At 51.2% G+C, this 15,963-nt stretch overlaps 1 protein-coding gene across 5 annotated transcripts in view; it reads right to left on the reverse strand.

The window, feature by feature from the left end:
- Positions 1-477: 477 nt before the first annotated feature.
- STK35 (serine/threonine kinase 35) overlaps positions 478-15,963 on the reverse strand; it is a 42,754-nt gene continuing 27,268 nt past the window's right edge. For 3 of the 5 annotated variants that reach the window (XR_009454052.1, XM_059705748.1, XM_059705750.1), the window contains one exon: positions 478-4,876. The gene's annotated coding sequence lies outside the window, so the exon portion shown is untranslated. The remainder of the gene's footprint in view (positions 4,877-15,963) is intronic. The other 2 variants (XR_009454053.1, XM_059705749.1) reach the window with 2 other exon arrangements.

A 15,963-nucleotide genomic window follows, 5' to 3' on the forward strand; every position in this document is an offset into this window, starting at 1 on the left:
GTGTTATGCTTATTAATTTGTGCAGTTATTCAGTGTCTGGTAAGTTAATGTTCAAGAAAAAATATTAATTTTGTTAAAATGTTCTATTATGTTAACGATGACTCATTTATTTTAGCCTTTTGTATTCAGCATGTCTCTATCGAAATAAACCTATGTTTCTATGAAAACTGAAGCTTTTTTGGGGGGCCCACATGAACTTATTTGGCCGTGTTAGCCTTTGAGTTTGACATGCTTGTCTTGGTGGATCCCTGCTCCCAAGTGCAGGTTCCTCGAGTCTGAACATGTTCCCAGGTGTGGGGTGGGAAGACCAGTTGAGAAAACCACCTGCTACCCTTCATCAAGCGACTGCCTATCCTTTTCTCTCATGCGGTGCACCCACGGGGACCAGGAATGGGTATGGGACTGGAGAGCTGTCACAGGGCTGGCTTCTCCGCCTTCCCACACAGGTGTCGACAAAACCACACACACGTTTTCAAATCACATATGGCTTCTTTGACCCCATCAAATAACTTTATTCACACAAACGTCCCTTAATTTACAAAGCCTCAGTCATTCATACACATTGGGGCTCCACAGTGTTCAAGGAACTTAAATATCATGTATCATACCAACCCAAGTAAACCAAGTACAAAAAATACTCATATAAAGTTGTTCACACGTAGGTCCTAGATTACCAGCTTCTGTGCAAAAAAAGAAAATAAGGAAAATAGGCTTATTAACTAGTATTTGAAACAAACTTTGAGCCTGGGTTAAATCTTCCCTCACTGAAATGGCCCCACACAACTGTTAAATCATCACAACATACTCCCCTGCTCTGATGGAGAGGCCCTGGGGCATGAACGCGGTCTTTAAAATGTCCCTAAATAAACTCCCTTCCTCCTGTGGCCTCCCTCCGGTGACCCCTGCAATTCTAGGGGCGCTCCGGGCAGCCAGTGACAGTCCACCCTCACACCACACCTCCTGCTCCCCCTCCCGCAGCACCTCTCCATGCTCAGGTGGACAGATCAGAGATGGGTCTGCGTTATCCCGAAGGCTGTGGCTCAGTCCGGTGTGGGACGACGGCCGAGGCAGTGTCTCTGGGCCTCAGCCCCAAGCCCGGCGGCCAGAACTGAATAGTTCAAGTTTGGCTACTGCCCTCCTAGGAGACTCAGCAGCTGCCCATCTGGGGCCACCAGTGCCCCAGACGTGGGGGCACCAGCAGGATCAAGGGTGGGAGGCGCACTGGGAGGGAGGGGCTGGAAGCCCAGGTGGCATGGAGCATGGTGAGGGCAGCCAGGATCCCCTTCTTGGGGGCAAAAGCCTGACTTGCTTTTCCAAGCTTCTAAGATACCCCAAAGTCAGAACCCAGATGTCCATCCGTCTTCCAAGAAGGCAAACAGTCGACAGCATAAAGAGGAGAGTCCCACAATGCCAACTCTTTTCCTTTTCTTATAAAAAGACTCAAGCAAAAAACAAAAAAATCTTATTGCTCCACACACTGGTTCTCTAGGAGGCAACTGATATGTTAGGGTGCTGAGGACCTTGGAGGAAGGAATGCAGGTGGGGAAGGTCTGGGGCCAGGAGGCTGAGGAAGGTGGCCAGTGGCTGTAGCACCGCAGGGTCGGGCAGTAGAGGGAGTGCAGGGAGCGCCCCAGCCCCTGGCACCTCTGCCTTCGTTCACGCTGGGGCCACCGCCCGCGTGCCATAGAGGCCAGGCTGTCCCGAGTCCCTCTCCACCTAGTGTTGGGCACCGTTCTCCTCTGGCTGTAAACAGGGTATTTCTCAAGTAAACATACACACGCCCTCAGAGAGGCAGCCATGAGGGGCAGCCACATCCGGGCCGGAGGAGGGGTCCCGTCCTCCCAGTGCCTCCGGAGATGAGGCCGAGGCCTGCGGCTTAGTCCCCAGGGCCCAGAGGGGGTCAGATGGAGCCGGTCTTGTATGAACAATCGTGGCATCCTCCTGGCTAGAGGTAAGAGGCAGGCACTGCTGGGTAGTAAGAGGCAGAGCGCACCTGCCTAAAGCATTTTCCATCCTCAGCTAAAGCTGCTAGAGATCGCCCTGGTGTGGGCGGGAGGTGTGTACCTGGCTGCAGCGCCCAGGAAGGGATGGGGGAAGGAGGGGAGAAGAGGGCAGAGGGGAAGCCCATGCGGCTGTGGGTGAACGGGGGGGGGGGGGGGGGGGGGGAGTGTAAGAGACAGATGGACACAAACGAGGAGGAAGAAGACAGACGCCAGGGGAGCGGGTCTGGCCAGGGAAGACAATGGAATAAGGCACTACGCATGATCTGTCTGCTGACTCCTCTCATTTAGGGGGCACCAGGCCCAGACCCTTCCTCCAACAGGCTCTCCTTTCAGACTGGAGAAGCGAGTAACGGACTGCTATTTTAAGGTTTGGAAACTTCTGGAACTTGGACAAACTTAAACTTGGTGGCACTGAGGTGACGCACCACAGAGCTGCTGCCAGGCCTGAGACGGGTGGAGAGGGTGAAAAGGCAGGAAGAGGCGAGGAAGCCGACCACGGTGGGAACAGGTGGCAAGTGGCTGAGGAGGAGGACAGGGGCCACCCACCTCACCCCAGGCTAGTCCACAGACTGGACTGACTTAGGGTCAACGCCCAACTTCAGGTGGACAAAGTGGAGAGAGCAGGGGAAGGAGAGAGGGGAGACAGGCACTTGGGCTAATGAGCTGGCCCTCAAGAGCTAGGGAAGGAGGTCCCACCACCAAGCCAGGAGGGCTGGGAGCCCTACAAGGTAAGGGTACATGGAAGCTGGCTACCCAGGCTGCCCACCTTACCCTAAAGTTATGGACATCCCGTTGTCTATAGGGGATACCCTGGCGCCAGGAAAAATAACAAAGGGGGGTGCATTGCAGCTCCAAGACCTACTCAGAGCTAAGAGGCTGGGGAGGGCAGAAGAAAAAGACAAGCAAAAGGCAAATAACTTGTTAGGCTTGAGCCCTCACTGGGGACTTCAGAACCCGAGCTGCAGCAGGGAGAGGGGGCTGCTGAGTTTGGGGACTGTTTTTCTCATTCGCTCATGTGCAGAGACAGCTGGCTGCAGGGAAGGCAGGGGGTGGGGCAGGAGTGTGCACTGCAATAGGGAATGCTGGGCTCCCAACCTTCCAGGTGCAGCCTAGAGCACACACAGGGCACCAGAGAAGAAGCGATGAGACAGGCGATCACAAAGGATTTCAGCCAAGGAATGGAAGGGCCTGGTTACCACCTGCAGCCCTGCTGGTCCTGCTAACCACAGCCAGCTGTCTGCCCAGGAGGAAGGAGCCTTGGTATCCGAGGAGCTTGAGAAAAGGCAGAAAGAATGTGAGCAAACATATTGTCAAGCTTGGGCTGACACCGCGCTAGCCTCTCCCAAACGCCCAGAGCTGCAGGACCAGGGCTGCTGTGGGGAAGGCCCCCTTGGTCACACAGAACTGAAAGGCCCTCCAGTGATCTCCCCTACTGATCCTATGCTGGCTGAGAGAAGACAAAAACCAAAAATAAACACAAAAGAGGAATTTCTTCCCCCTCCCCAAAGGCCCTTTCCTGCTTGGCTGTCACAGGGTGAAGAGCCTCTGGAGTAGCTAAAGCAGTGCCCAGGTGACACAGGGGGCCAGCACAGGAGGGTTCCTCTGTCCTGCCGGGAGCTGGGGAGGGAAAGGGGGATGCGGGGGACAATGCCAGGTTCAGAAGCCTGTGGAGAAGGGCTGTGAGTGCTGTGGAGAGCAGAAGAACAGCTACACTGACCCTGTGGGTGGGCTCCACAGTCGGGGAATCTCTAGGTGGCAAACCCACAATCAGGCACCTAAAGGCTGCAGGGGTCTGCCCAGTCACCTGCCTCCTCTCGCCTGCTCCATCCTTTTCCAGTCAGACACATTTACACCTAGCAGTGTGCCCCTGGGGTGAGGGAGATGGCACGACACTGTTACCATAAGTGATACCAGGGGTCCCGGCACACAGGGCACACCCTTCAGTGCAGCGACAGCCAGTCCAGCGCACCCTGTTCTATGGCAACGCTCCCGGCAGGATCGCAGGGACTCAGGCGGTCTCCGTGACAACCTGGGCAGAGGTTTGGCATGACCGTTTCTTCCTGGGGATCTTCTGCTGGGAGGAAGAACACTAACAGAAACGTAGGCGTGTAGAGTTGGGGTGGGCTGACCGCTCAACTGCCAGGAAGTGGGAGATGATCACTTCTGTCCCGTCCCCCGCCCCTTCAGAGATCTCGGTCACCGAGGGCAGTGGGGGGAATGGAGTCCCACCACCGTCAGTCCTGGTGTGGCGGGGGCTTCCACAGCTTAAAGAGCACACACCCCCGGGTGGGAGCTGCTTTCGTGAGTTCTCCCGAGCAAACGCTGGTCTTCCTCCTCCAGGCGGATCTTTACCCAAGGCCAAGAGCTGGCCGGGAGCAGCTCGGGGTCGGCAGTTCCTGCGCCTGGTGGGAAGGTGGCCCGGGGGCCTCCTCCTGTCTCCATTCCGTTCCAGGAGAAATGCCCCCATTGCCACGGAGAGGGGCCTCCTCTGGGGGAAGTGAGGTGTTATAAGCAAAACTGAGAAATGGGTAAAAGAAAGACAGGGAAAAGCAAGAACAAAAATGAAATAGTGCCCTAACCCCTTATAAAAATTAAAGATGAAATTTACACAAATGCTTTGTCCATATTAAATTTCTTTAAAGAAACTGGTGCCTGTCCACAGCAGAGCTTCTGCTCTTTTGAAGTCTTAAATCGTTTAAATTAAAAAAAAAAAAAAAAAGACAAAAAATTTTAAACAAACTGAAGGGAGAAAATGCAAACAAAGCTTCACATTGCTGGAGCTCCAGCTGTCGGGAGATGGCCGCTGGCCGGGCACCTGTACCCTCTGCCGTCCTCTGTGAGACTTGACGAGACTGTGGGTCCCGGGGATCAACCTGGAAGACAGAAGGCAGGGCGCGAGTGGACACTGGTCAGTGGGCTTGGGGTGCCTCCAAGCTCCAGATCTCCCACTAGGTGCCAGCACCCAACCAATGACCTCAGGAGCTGTGCTGTGCTGGGGCCAGGGAGGTTTCTAAATAATTTATCTGACGTGAATGCAGCTTCATTATTGCCACCCTGCCCCAGACACACATTCTTACTATTCAGCCCGAGCTCACATGGCCTGAGGGGCAGACCCTGGCTGGGAGCCCAGGCACACAAATCCGGTCGATTGTGAATCCTGTGCCATATAACGGCTTTCTTCAGTGTTTACAAAAACGCCGGTGGACCCTAGGTACCCGTCCCTGCAGGTCTTGGCAGCCCTGGTTCCCCTCATATTTCCTTCCTCACTTCTCTAATCGTGCTGCCCTGAAATGTCAAAGCAACTCTCGAGTTTACTGATCCCATTTTAAGAGAATGAAAGAGACTCAGGCCTCTGAGAACAGAAACTAACTACTAGGTCAGTGATGGTGAACCTATGACACGCGTCAGAGGTGACACGTGAACTCATTTTTTGGGTTGATTTTTCTTTGTTAAATGGCATTTAAATATATAAAATAAATATCAAAAAAATATGACTTTGTTTTACTATGGTTGCAAATATCAAAAAATTTCTATATGTGACACGGCACCAGACTTAAGTTAGGGTTTTACAAAATGCTGACACGCCGAGCTCAAAAGGTCCGCCATCACTGTACCAGGTAGCCAAGGTTCTCCTGTCTTAGGAGAGGCCAGAATCCCACAGCCAGGCCGCGGGGGCCCCCGGGCCAGGTGCTGGGTCCTGCGCAGTTGTGCACTGCAGGGGTCAGGAACCAAGTTTTGGAGCCAGAGCCTGTGGCAGACTCAACAGGCCCTACCACTTCACTGTGGACAAATTTAACCCTTTGCGGTCGTATTAAATTTGGACATGGGTGTCGTACTGGTCGGAATTAATTTCCATTGAAAGAGCAGTGATACATAACATGCAAGATTGTGAAGGATAAACAAGATTTATTAATTCTTTTTTGGAACTACGTCACTACTAGTAGAATCACTACAAACGGTATCACTTTCTACGTCAGAGTCAGTATTCAAGGTGCCAAAATAAAACTCTTCGTTACTTTCAGTTTCGCAGGACACTTCTTTCGGTAACTTTCTTTTTGCCATTTTGTAGTATTATTTTGAAATATCTTAACAAGTGAGAATGCCTAATTACAGTTAAACGTAATTTGTAAACCTTTATTTGAAATTCTGCGAAGTATCTCCGAAGCTTGTCGATTTCTTCATTCTCAAAAGGCGACTGACTCGCCACAGTGTTTTGCATGGCGAGTGCGGAACGGCCGCGTTTGTTTATATTGAGTTTCGATATCTCCGATGTGTCGGGGCAGTGTTTTGGTTCGTGACAAGGTCGCTTAGACACTTAAGAGCTTTCAGAGAAATTATGAACTGATACATGAATGAATAGAGTTAAGATTCGTACGGTTCCTTGCTGTGGTGGCTGAGAGTAGACAAACGACCGCAAAGGGTTAAGTCCTTGGTTCCTTGGTCTCGTCACCTGAACCTAAATCACAGGTTATTCTGAGGACCAATGAACTAACACACGTAAAACTTAGAACATTGCCTAGCCCTGCTATTAGCTATTATTTGAGAATCAATCGCCTTAGGGCTGGGCCTCAGGAACAAGACAAGCCCCTTTCCTTCAGGGACCTGTTCTAGTGGAGCCTCCATACAAGCACCTACAGAGGTCAGCCTTGGGCCGGCCCTCGCCCAGCCCAGCTCTCCCAGCTTGAGCCTGATCAGAGTTAAGTGCAGCCCTAATCTAGGCAGGGCGGCATCCAGGGCAGCAACGCTGCAGCCTGAACCGCTGAATCAGACCAGTGTTTCACCGTGTGCTTGAAATCCCCCCATTGGCTTCAGTACTCTGCAAGCTCCGTGTGGCCTGAGAGCTGCCTTCCCACATTACTTGCCCTGAGCAGTCTGACACTGGCCGTCGTCCTCAGGTCACGGGGAGATGCCTGGCTAGTCCTCAAGAGAGGCAGTGGGGTGCAGTGATAAGGAATGGTTTACTTCCTGTCAGCCTCAGTGTCCTCCTCTGAGAAATGGGGAGGGCTCTATTTTGAGGTCTGAGGGGAATAACTAAAAAGTACCTGGCCACAGCAGGAACTGGCATACTCGATGAGCCCATTCTCTCCCAGCCATCTGTCCCCACCAGAAATGACGAATGTATGAGATTTAAACACCGTGGTCCTCAGCCACTGAACCAGAACCCTGCTCGGAGCTGGCCGAGGGTGCCACGAAAAGGACACACACCGTGGGAGGAGGGAGCACAGCCTTTTGGAGAGCAACCAGGCACTGGGTTTCAGAGCTTCCGCCGGGGTTGGACCTGTAGATCCTATAGTTCCACTGCTGCAAATGTATCTTAACTGATAACCCTAAACATGAAAAGGACTTGATGAATAAAGATGTTCACTGAAGTATATTTAATCTATGAGGCAACAATCCACAACAGAAGAGATTTAAGCAAATGATGCATCCACGCAATGGTATTTGCAGAGGAAATGAGGAGGCTGTGTGGCATTTTGAACAATATCACAGCAGAAGCACTGCCCTGGGTTACGTGGGGAGAAGCAGGCTCCAAGTTCTGCAGCAGAGACTTCCAAACGTAGGAAAATCTGCAAAAAATACACCACAATGTTGTACTTGTCACGGGTGTGCCTTCTTCCACTTTTCCTGTATTTTTAGTACTGAGTGACATCACCCGGTCATGCTCTGCGCTGTAATGGAAATAGTGGACTCTAATCAACAGGAAAAGCTGGCAGCTCCGACACGCAGGTCCATGGAGCAGCGAGCAGCCCAAGAAACCAGACCCGCGTCTTTTCTGGACTCTTCGGCCTACAGTGGACATGGAGAATTCCCCACACCTGTCAGACCTGAGAGGTGAGACGGATTCCCTTCTCTGCCTCCCAGGTGAGGGGACCCAGCGTCCGCCGGTGGAGCACAATAGGAATGGATGATAAAGGCACTGGAAAGCTATCTGATGCGGAAAGAAAATACTGGATTCCCAGGTCCAACCCTTTCCTCTGCTGCTTCTGTCTCCCTGCCTGTTAAGTCCTTTCAACAAAAACCCAGTGATGGGCCTTGTATCTCAGTCTTTGGTTTGTAAAAATAAAACCATCATACGCATGCCCTGTGATGATCCAGCAGCCCCTCATATCCAGCATTAGTCAGCATGCCTACTGCCTTCAGCAGACAAAGCAGAGCAATCAGGAGACGGGGAGAGGGAGAGCTTGGGGAGGACCTCATCAACAGAGACACGCTAAATCCTCGTGAAGTAGGACAAGAAAAGCCTGATAAATTGTATGGTCATGTGTCATCTGCTAAAATAATCTCTGGGACCAGTTATGACCTTTTCAACACCGCTTTCCTTCCTCCCTGGTAGGACCCAAGCGAAGACAACTTCCTCAAAAGGATGATCATCAGCAGCAGCTGGCCCCCGGCAACTGAAAAGCAGTGTGGTCGAGGAGGCAGGGGTTCTGGAGCCAGAGTCCCTTTTCCATAACTGGTGGCACAGACTGTGGCTGCAGAAGGTCGAACCACTCGTCCGGTGCTCTGCAAGAGCTCCTGCGACACCAGCACGCAATGACCGCTGGAATCACTGGGTCCCTTGCCAGGAACCAAGGCTGGCATTTCCCACAGGCTCCTCCACCCTCTCTCCCTTGGACTGGCTTTGGCCCTCCTGGTAGGTCTGTTGGCTTCACCCTGTGGCAGGACAGGAAAATGAGAAGGTACTCTCTTCTGTGGAGAGGACCTGGACTTTGAGTCTCTCTCCCCTTAGAGAAGGTAAAGCTTTCCAGGGAGCCAATGGCAGAAACTGCACTGGAAGACAGAGGGGAGTCCTTTCTTGAGCCATGGAGAGGGAGGCTCAAGTTGATGCCCCAGCCACACAGTTCCGGGCGGAAACAGCAGCAGACCCTCCCATGCACTTCATCCAGAGGGGCCAGGCCTCAGCTCCCCGACTACCCAGGCTGGGCTTAACTGCTCAGTTACCAGCTTCAATCAGAGCTTGCCTTGTCCCTTTCAGTGGAACCCCTACCTCTGATCAGAGCCCTCCCTAGAGGGCAAAGCCACACCCACTGAGCAAACATGGTGTGATAAACCAGTAGATGACACCTGTTGCACACTCGTCTTTCACTGTCCCCATCTTGTGAGGATGGATTTGCCCATTTTAAGAAAGGGGTAGGCCCAGAGAGATGAAGCAAGTTGGCCCATATCACAGAGGTGTTGAGCAGTAGAACCAGCACTCAATCCAAATTTTGCAGCCCCTTCCCCGCCCAGTCTCTCCACTATGACAGTCCTCAAGTGTTTTACACCTACCGCCTGCCTCACTGCACTCGACAACCGAGCTGTGGTCACTCCAGGTTTAGAGATGAGGAAACGGGAACTCCGAGAGATCTGCTCCTACTTTTAGCCTAGAAATTTATGATGTCAAGTCCCCGCCTACAGAGAGAAGTGCTTAAGAGCTTAAGCAGAGTTTCAAACCCATTTAAGCCTTTCATTTGGAAACAGATTCAGGCAGAAAAAGGAGCATGGAAGTCTTGGCTTAGGTATCTCTGCACAGGTCTGATGTCCAGAGCACAAACGGGGATGTGATGCCAACCAGGCAGTGAGAAGCTTCCGGCAAGTGCCTCCGCCAGCCAAGCACTGGTCTCTGCAAGGACACCAGGGAACCAAACTGTTCCCACAAGGCCACTGGTAGTGTGGAGACTTTCACAAGTTGAGAGAGCTGCAGTGGGAGCAAGCAATGATGGGGCTGGGACTAGGGATGGAATGGGCTCACACACCGAAAAGAAAGCCATCTGGTTGGTGTGCTCACAGACCACAGCACAGTATAAACTCAAATTGCGGTGCTACTGGGTGGTGGCCAAGAACTCACTCTTACCTAAGTTCTCCCTGTAGTCCTGTGTGGTGATATCACTGTGGCTAATGACACATTTGATATGCTAGATACCATGCAAGATTAAGATGCAATGCTTCCTTTGTCCAAACAAAGGCCCACGTAGGAATTCTCCCATTTCACAGATGAGCAAACTGAGGCTCGGGTGTTAATTTTCAGCACATCATGCGGTGGAGGCACAGAGGCAAGGTAATCTCTGGGTCACAGAGGGCAGGCCTCTCCTTCTAAATAGGATTAGCTTCAAAATGAGTCATTCTTCACCTATTTAATACACCAAACAAAGCAGCTGGCTTTCATACTCAGTTTCATGCCAGCCCTTGGGGGTTCAATGGCCCCAGACACCACTGTCAATTCTAACCTGTTAAAGCCAAGCTTTCTGATGCATCATTACCCTAAGGCTTGGCTAGCAACAGGGGTGCTAGAAGTAGGGCAAAAAACAGAGATGCCTGTGCCGTGGGCAGCCCCTGGCACAGTACAGGGGGGTCCTGCTGTCAGGGTAAGAAAAATGGGGGTGAGATGGCAAATGTGGTAACAGTGTTTTCTGTCTTCAGGTCTACAGAAGGGAACAGGGAACAAAAGCCTAGAGATTATCAAAGCATACCCACCAGGAGCTTCCTGGTCTCTGAGCCCTGACCGAGAGACCAAAACCAGGTAGAAATCTAGGAGCAGGTCCCAAAGGGAGAGCATCTTTCAGAGAGCGTGTCAGAATGGCAAAGAATGATTGGTGCTCTGCCAAGCGCATGAACTTTGGAGTAGGAAGACCTAAAATTCCTATCTCAGCCCCACCAATCACTAGCGTGGACCTTTACCAAGTCAAGGTCCCCCCAAGTCTATTTTCTCAACTACAAACATGGAAATGTTGACTTTGCAGGGTGTGAAGTCCAGTGACAGCATTTGTAATAGGCACCCAGAAGGTACTTAATAGTTGTGATGGCAGCATAAAATCACACCCAAAAACACCAAAACAAAACCTCACAGTCGTCACCGGCTCACGCAAAAATTCCAGACACGACGACTCAGCCCAAGTCGGTCTTCTCTCGAGGTGACAGCCTTTCTGCTTTTGGCCTCAGGCTGAATGAATGATTCTGTGCAGTCTGTAAATTAATTTTTTATTGCCAGGTACCCACACCCAGTTCCTATCCATCATCCAGTATTTGAGTTCCTGTGCTTGGCAACCTGAAGCCTCCTGAGAGAAGCAAGAGACTGTCCCTGCTGGTCTGGTTGCACACCCCAACCGTCCCAGGCCCTAAACCTGTCCCTTCATATCCACTCAGGTGGCACCCACCCTTTGAGACACCCTCACACCTCCTCCCAGGAAGCAGTCCCAGAGGAGCCAGTCTCCAGTGAGCAGGCGCAGAATGACCACAGACCCCACCCCCACCCCACCCAACCATGCTGTGGGTGCCACTCTTACCACCCTAACTACAAGCCTCCTTAAGCACAGGGACAGTCTCCTGCTTCTCTCAGGCTTCAGGTTGCAAAGCACTGGAACCTAAATACTGGATAATCGATAGAAACTGTGTGCGCATACACGGCAATAAAAAATTAATTTACAGACTATACAGAATCATTCATTAAGCGTGACAGGATTTTAATATAAAACTATGGTGACGAAAATCCCTGCTTTTCCCAAGGAACTTCCCAACCAGCTGGGGCAGAGAGGGCTGGGCCTTTCTCAGGCTCAGCAGCTGGGAGGGAGGAGCTGGGATTCTGCCTGTGCTACTCTTCTCCTGCCCAACAGCATGCCACTCCCCTCCAACACCTTCAGAGCTGGGTGGGAGAAATGAGGCACACAAGGGTGACAAAGCCCACCAGTTAGAGAACCAGGAAGCTCCTGTCTCCATTCCGGCTCTCACCGCTACTCCTTTCCTCGCAGAGCTGTCTGCCTAATCTAGAGACGGAGCCTGAAATACTGGTGTGGCTAGTTGAAGCTGGCCTGGCTTCAGAGTATGACCCTGAGTCAGTCAGGGTAAGAGGTTCAAGGAAAGGGCAGTTAGGACTGGAAGACATGGGTTTGGCCTCAACCCTGTGGACTTGCCCAGATCTTAAAGACCCACCATGGTTGCCCTAGCTGATTTGGCTCAGTGGATAGAGCATCCGCTTGCGGACTGAAGGGTTCTGGGTTCGATTCCAGTCAGGGGCACATACCAGGGCTTCCGGCTCAATCCCTAGTATGGGATGTGCAGGAGGCGGCCAATCAATGATTCTCTCTCATCATTGATGTTTCTCTCTCTCCCCTCCTCCTTTCCTCTCTGAAATCAATAAAAATATATTTAAAATTAAAAAAAAAAAAAAAAGACCCACCATGGTGGCCTGCCAGGCCCAACCACCTCCCAATGACTCTCCTTAGCTCAACAGGCTGGGGTGGAGACCTGGCTGGGGTGCTGTCAGGTATGGCGGACTCCCCTACTCCATATTCAAAACTCAAAGGTTGTGGAAATAGGCACTGGGGGCAGGGCCGGCCTATGCAGCCAGAGGTCCACCCTTTGCCTAAGAAGCCACCCCTCCCACCTTCCACACCCTCTTCACCTACTTAGGTGTATGCAGAGGAAGCAGCCCTGTGGGTTCTCAGAAAGGTGGACTGTCACCCAGGGTGTGATAGAACAAATACAGGGGTAGAAATGTTCTCCTCCGTGTCAACCTACAGGAGACACTGAAGTAAAATGCAGGTAAATGATAAAGGATCTTGCCTGGTGGTAACAGCAGGAGTGGGAGACCAGGCTTCTGGTCTCATCGTCTCAACTCCTCTCTGGGACATCATTTCTCCATGTGCCAATAAAGAGGCTTAGGACCAGGGCAGAGGTTCTCAACCTGGGGTCCTACTGACTTCAAGGATGCACAGGTCTGCAAACCCCCTAAAGGCACATGAAGTACTAGAGTGTATGTCATGTGCATTTTGCTGAGAGAATATCCCCAACATTCAGATTCTGAGAAGGGTTCATGACATAAGGAATACTAAGAACTAAGGATCTTTGTTGGCTCTTTAAGGCAAGAATTCCAACGAGAAACAGCACAGGAAGGCAACATGGGCTTCCCACAGCAAAGGCGGTGGTGCTACCTGTGTAGCGGGGCCAGGGTGTGAGGGGAGTGCTGTGGGGAGGGGAGGCGGACTTCAGCTCATTGCACCAGAGCCCTTCCTAACAGCGGGAGGGTGACATTCCTCTCCGAGGCTCCCTTACAGCAGACAAATGCCACTGAGAGGAGATGGCTCTGTGCCGTGTGTCAGCTGAGCTTGATCCACTTACCACAGTGAGGACACACACTCTTGTAGAAACAACTGGCAGGCCCAGGGGACAGCAATGACTAGCTTACTGAGAGAAAGGGAATGAGCAGAGCTTAAAGCCACGCAAACAGATGTCAGCTTTATCTCAAGTGTGCCAGAAAGTTCGGCCAGGGCAGTGAATGGTTCTACTTGCACTGTAGCAAGCAGTTACTGTGGAAGCTTAGACACGGAGACTTGGTCACGTTACGGCAGTGATCATGTTGTCACCACTGTTGACTTGCTTAATATTGTTTTCAACTTTTTGATTCCTTGGAGTGTGCTGCTGCCCAAATGCTAGTATTTAAAAGTTTGCCAAACGTACAAAAATAAGAATCACTGGGCAAGACCTAAGACTCTGAGATCTGCAGGTCTCTCTGGTGACCAGCAATCAGCAGGACGCACGTGGAGTCCTCATACTTATCAGAGACCGTTTAAATCTGGGAAGTCACACATGGAAGCCCTTAGGGCCCTGGGGTTGGTGAGCTCCCCTAGCACCTAGGCTGGTAAACAGGTCCTGGGTGGAACTCACTCAAAACAAACTAAGGGGGAACTTTTTGTCTCCAGAAACAGCACTAATAATTAGCAGTAGGCTACGGGGATACCTTAACTAATTCCCTTCCTCAACTTATTAAGTGTGGGGATGAAATGAAAGCTGAAAACTGCCTCAATTGGTCCCCAAAGAGGTTGAGGTTCAGCTGTGGCTGCTGTGATTAGCAGAGAAAGGGCTCAAGGGAGAGAGGCTGGGCTGCTGAGAGTTCTCCTGTGCGCCCTTTGCCAGGAGGAAAATGTCTAAGGTGCAGTAACAGCCAAAGGAGAGCGGTCACTTCCATATGGGGCAGGACAATTTGTGGTTACAAAAGGAAAAACTCAAACAAGGTCATGCCCAGAGTGGTCTGGGCGAAAGGAGACCATATGGACTTCTGGTGACAGCACCAGCCCAAGCCCCCTGTGCCACGGGGAACTCACTGGGGGCACTTGCTAAGGGGTTTGGAGCTCTCTTAGAGAAAACAAGGGCACAGCACATTATTCATGAGAACTGAAGTGAAAACAATGATTAGCCTACGAGGATTTGGCAGACAAACAGCATGAGGGCCGTACACAGAGCCGCCACCACTGAACTCTCACTGTCTGGAGGAACTGCAGTGGAGCCTTTGCATTTCTTGTATGCTTCGTCTTTTACAACAGGTACAGCGAGCACCAGCATTAAACGAGTATCATTTAATGGACAAGGAAACGGGGCCCCAGAAGTCAGGTGACTTGTCCAAAGTTACCAGCTAGTAAGTGGGAGAGTTGTGATTTAAACCTAGGTTTACCAGCAAATGAGGCTCAAAAGCACCGTATGGAAGCATAGGGCTTCTCACTGCCCTGGTCAGTCATTGCCCTTTCTCCCTCACGTGCTCGGAAAGGCGGCTCTGCGGCCTCACACCTACTAAAGACTGGTACTGTCAGGTGCAGCATCTCAGCCGCCCAGGGGGCTGACAGTTCTCCCCTCACAGTGACTGACTCATCTGCCAAAACTCCGGCTTTATACACCACCCCCACCTGTTTTACAGAATGAAGTTCTCCCCCTTAGGTTCTTGGCAACTTTGCTATGTTGCACTCCCTCTTTCGAACCAACCCAAAGATGGGCTCTTTCCACAAATTCCCAGTGTCTGCCTTTGCTCACACTGTGTCCCCTGCTGAGATTCCCCTCATTTGCCCTCCTTTCTTCAGGACCATCGCAAACCACACATCCTACATGCTTCCACCACTTATTTCTTCAACAAAAAGCCTGCACTCCCTCCTCTGAGCTCCCAGAGCGCTGAGACAGTCCTGTGGCACCACAGACTTGCTACTGTGACCTCCTCAGCTCATGGAAAAGGCCACGGCGCCAGAGAGCTCCAGCCACGTGACCAGTGGGGCAAACCACTTCCTCTCTGGGGTGGGGAGGACACCATACCCAGGACACATGTGAGGATTTCACAATAAACACGGGAGAGTATGAAGTCTGAAAAAACAGCATGAGCTCAGTAACTTCAGGTGAGAGAGAGGTGTCCATCCCTCCCCACCCAATATGCCTTATGATAAAACTCCAGGCTGCACAAGCTTATTCCTGTCCTGAAGCAAACAGAGTGAATACAGGACTACCAGCAAGCCACAGAAACTCGCAGTAAGCATCTGCTACCCCAGGGCAAAAAGACCTGGACTCTCCTGGGTTCAGGGAAGGAGATGTGGTGAACAGGCAGGGAGGCCAACCTCCACCCTATTCCCCACATATAATGCAACCTAAGGGTGAAGGGTTAGCTGAAGGACTGACTTTGAAATCCCTCCTCCACTAGCTGGATGTCAAGCTATGGCTATAGGGCCACCCTTGGTACTTGCACTTAGAAACCTGAAGGTAAATGGAACCAGGTCTGCTCCCTCACCTCTTTCCTTAATCCAAAATAGAAAGTATTTCTCAATTTACAAGTTAAAGTGGCTCTCAAATTAATTTTATAATCAGCAATTATGGTTCTGTTACAGAACTATTAAAAAAATAAAACAGAGTGAGATGCGGGTGCTAGAAAGCTGCTCTGTGGCAGAACTCCAACCTATCCACGTGATAGGACACTGCAGACTTTCAGCTCTAAAAAGCAAGAGTAAATACCCAAACAACAAAATGCTATGTTCTTGGACGTAATTATAGCACATGCAAATGAAGACACAGAGGAGCTAGACACATCAGAGTCACCTAATGAGAAGCTGATTACAAGGGGAAGCACAAAACAGAAAGATTCAGCATCAAATGAAGGCTGTGAACGCAGCCCTGGGTCTCAAGGTCACCCTGTGCCCGTGAAGATACCCTATGTTTGGCAACCAATCTCAGACTC

The sequence above is a fragment of the Myotis daubentonii genome, chromosome 8 (assembly GCF_963259705.1).
Source record: "Myotis daubentonii chromosome 8, mMyoDau2.1, whole genome shotgun sequence".
Lineage (NCBI taxonomy): Eukaryota > Metazoa > Chordata > Mammalia > Chiroptera > Vespertilionidae > Myotis > Myotis daubentonii.